We start from the raw sequence: 4,371 nt of genomic DNA on the forward strand, positions 1-4,371 counted from the left end.
AAAGTTAATAAAAATATTTAAGTATATAAATCATTAAGTAGCATAAAATACATTTATTAACTAATAAACTAATCACTTATTAATCAATTAATTTAAATTCAATCATAATTAACAAATGACAAATGTTTAACCTTTTTAAAGTACTATATTAATTTGTAAAAATACCCAAATGCAAAAACTAGTTTTTTGTAAATAATATATATACCAAAAAGTAAGTCTACGCCGTAGATTTACATCAAATTTTTCTGTACCTTTAATATGGTGCTTCAAAAAACAACTATTTATATCTGAATCATTAAGTTTCATAAAATGTTATGAGTCATCTGAAAGCAATAAATGAAGGTAAATCTGATTATCTTAACAAAACAGTATATATGCAGAACAAAGTACATGCATACTATATTATTTTACAATTTGTCTTAATAATAATAAACTAAGATTCATTTAGGTATGTTCTACAAGAATGCCTAATTGTGTAATAACATTCACATATAAATATCAATACTGAGTTTTACATTCTTTAAATGTAGAAATGGAATACTCCATCAAATGTAACATATGTTTAAAAAATACTCGTTTAAGAACATAAAAATATGCTGTTTCTATGTTTTAATTATAAGGATACTAATAGTAAGACCTGTATAATTGTGAAAATTATAATGTTAATACTTTTAAAAAAGAATAGCAATATCAATAATGTTTTAATCATAGTTTAATACAGTACTAATAATTACAATCATTTTGAAAACACACATTATGATTTTAAAAAGTAAGTTACTCAAGTTAGTGGAAATACATTTTTTACAAGTAAAATTTACATCAATATAATTGAAATATAAATTCTTTAAAACTTTAATGTAAGTTTGATTAATTTAAAATAATGCAGAAATATTTTATAATACTCATATCAGAAAATAGTATTGATTAAAATTTGTAAATACAAGAAAACATATTTTTACGATTATTCATATGTATGTACATTGTTAAAGAACTTGTTTTTACGTTACGCGGAAGTGTTGTATAGTTGAACGATGATCTCATTGGTTAACGTAATTATTCTCAAAAACTAACAGTTAATCTTACTTGAAGTATATATAGTGTCAAAACGCTATTGTAACAAAACTTCAAAAATTTTACTCATCGGTAACTACGAACAAGTATTTAGGGTGTGGCTTTTACCTTCTTTTAAAACAGAAGTAAGTCCAATTCGATCTTCTCGCGTAATGGTACCCGTTCGGTTTGGAGCTAGTAACCAACTGAAGCTAAGTAACTACCGCTTGTCACACATCTTTGCAGGATGGTGGGAGCATTAAATGAAGAATGTATGTGTACGTGTACAGTATAAGAAAGAAAAGAAAGTTCAATATATAGTACAATGTGCATGCATACGAAAATTTAATATACAGTTACTAAAGTATTTTACAATTAATTACAACTTGATATTTATTGTGATACAGCTTCTTTTTCTTAAACTATGTATACATAACAAATATTATTATGTATTTATTTGCTTCTAGTAATGAACATTCACGATAAATGTAAAGAAATATATTATTCGTGTGTATAATAAAAAATACTTCAATCTACAAATTTATTATATTTTTATAATTTGTAAACCATTTGTAGACATGATGCGGTAGCATAAAATATGTATTGTTGAAATGACATACATACAGAGTTGCACTGAATCATGACCACGAGACTAAAACTAACACAAGCGCGCGGTAACGGCAGTTCTATGTGAAATGAGATGCGCTGCGCAAGCCATGCTCAAAATTCATTTTGCGATCAGTCGTCCAAAAAATTGCATCGAAATGGTTCCGGCGTTTATTTGTGTCGGTAAATTGGTAACTGACATACCGACATTTTAGTTTATATTATGCTTCACGAAGAATGGTTTTTGTTTATAACCAATAGATAAAAATATTGTTTAAATATATGCAGTGCTGCGTGCAATGTTACAAATCATAGAAATGAAGAAATACAATTGCAAGTAATGTAATAACACTATAATTCTGTTAGAAGAAAAGATATTGACACGGTGATTGAAGTGTCACAAGATTGAAATTATTTATTAACAAAATATAGATTTCTTTATTGCCATATTTTATTTTAAATATAAACACTGTTAACGTACTTCCTGTGATTCTGAGTATATGTAATGTTGGGATGATGCTTGTATAACTTGTATAAAGGATGCCGACTCACGTACTAAGTATTTACTTGTTTATTCGAAATATAATGAAGTACTCTGAGGAGGAGATCCGTACTAAGAGCTTATCTTGGTTAGTTTCAAAAAGTCTCCTACAAAATCTAATTTTGAACTTCTAGTCATAACAGTCAACTACATATGTTATAAAGAAAGGAAAAAACTTTAAATAAAAATGCTCTCAAAAATAGTATCGGATAAGCAAGGTGTACACACCCGACACTTTTAGAAACAAATTATATCTAGATTTTTAACAAAACAAGATTTCTTCTTCATAATACAGATTTATTACAGGAGGGAAGCTGTCACCAGTTTGCTGATACCAAATAAACGCAATAGCCGCTACGATGCGAACTGTTGCACGATTGATATCCGAATGACTTCCGCACATATCTCTTGCGCATCGCATGCCATTTCATATACTTAGAATTGCCGCCGTAACATGTTTGTTTAGTTCTGGTATCATGACACGAATCAATGCAACTTAATAGTGAGTCACTATACATGTTCTATTTCACACACATTTTTGACATTATAATCATAATTATTATTGATAAATATTACTCATAAGGTATATACTTCATTAATAAATTCAGTAACACAATCAGAATCCTATATCTTGTTTACGTAAGAATACATGCACATTATTATCACCGGGAAAGTCAGCTTTTAATAATTCAATCTTACCCAGAATTTTTTGTAGTAAAAAGATAAATTTTGTTCAGTGTAAAAAGTTGCCTAAAATTATATTATCAAAACAACAAAATATTTTCAGGTGACTATGTACTATGTAATTTAAATTGCTCCTAAGTGGACATAAAATTGCTATTGTCATGTACCAAGAATTCTTTATAAAATTTATAATTACTGTTAAGAGTTCTAAATTTTGAACTTTTAACTTTATATATGTATGTTACATCATTTATATTATAATTTAAACAAATTTTCATTAGTTAAATTTAATCGTATTATATCAGACTCAATACGAAAACTGTATCTTTTTAATGTTATTAACATTTATATTCAGCTAATATTTAATTTACTTATTGATATATTTAATGCGCGATGAAAAAAATTATTTAATAAATCATATTTAAGTATGAAACAAGTAGTGTGTTGCACAGTATTGATATAATTTACCAATTATATACATGAATGAAAAACAGTTTTAACAGAAACGTATACTACACATATACAATTACTTAACAAACACGAAAGTATTATAATACTATTAATTTATCACTGTTTCATGATTTGTACAAATACAAAATTATTAATAATTTGTTTGACAAAAACTTTCATTAATACAGAAAAATATCAATTTTGTGTTATTGATTGAAATTGTTAGTTTTTAAATCCTATGCACGTACTATGTATTTTGAAGAATATAAAGTATTAATAACATAATGTCTTAACTTATTTTATCACATTTTATCATAACTTTCCAACGTTTAACATTAATAAATGCCAATTATAAATTAATAAACACTATACCTCAAATTTTTCTTAAATGTCACGTAATAACAAGTATATGTATATCAGTCTACCACAATGGTCCCCGGATCACTGTAATGTCTTTCGTCTGGAATAAGTGTAACGTTCGTATCCCCACTACATTTTCACCTCGCTTCAGCAAAAAACCTGACCAATACTTTATCCCGCTCTCTCTCAGATCCCTCCTCAAGTGACGTACATAAACATTGTATGCTCGAGAACGTATTGACATCTTTTACCCCGGTTTAATGTAACTTCTTGGTCCCGAACACCCTTACACTGATCCGGGGAACACCATATATAAATAGTTTTTCACGTTATTTTCTCACCACTTTAGGATATTGTTATAATATGAATTCCGTATCACCGTCACTACTTTTTAAAAGTCCTTTGAAGGTACAGTTATATATATACTTAACAATTGACAAGAGGTGTTATATAGGTGATTGCGCATACGTCGAGTAAACTAACTGCAATAAAAGAGAGGAACGAGATACGTGTAGAGAACAGGAAAAGGATACGTTGGTGGGAGTGATGATGTATTACATAAAGAATGCTGTAGTGTAACAAGAAGAGGTTTGCTACTTGGAAATCATATTCATAGGAACGAAACGTAATGATATTGCTCACCCGCTTAACAACTATTCCTCGTATGATTAATCCTACTT

At 28.0% G+C, this 4,371-nt stretch overlaps 1 protein-coding gene across 3 annotated transcripts in view; it reads right to left on the reverse strand.

Annotated features, from left to right (window-relative positions):
• Positions 1-4,159, reverse strand: part of LOC108576783 (annexin B9-like) — a 16,096-nt gene extending 11,937 nt beyond the window's left edge. For 2 of the 3 annotated variants that reach the window (XR_001891445.1, XM_017939842.1), the window contains exon 1: positions 4,033-4,159. The gene's annotated coding sequence lies outside the window, so the exon portion shown is untranslated. Of the gene's footprint in view, positions 1-1,179; positions 1,234-4,032 lie in introns of those variants that run through there. The other variant, XR_001891446.1, reaches the window with a different exon arrangement.
• Positions 4,160-4,371: the final 212 nt, after the last annotated feature.

This window comes from Habropoda laboriosa, unplaced genomic scaffold (genome assembly GCF_001263275.1).
Source record: "Habropoda laboriosa isolate 0110345459 unplaced genomic scaffold, ASM126327v1 scaffold409, whole genome shotgun sequence".
In the NCBI taxonomy this organism is placed as follows: domain Eukaryota; kingdom Metazoa; phylum Arthropoda; class Insecta; order Hymenoptera; family Apidae; genus Habropoda; species Habropoda laboriosa.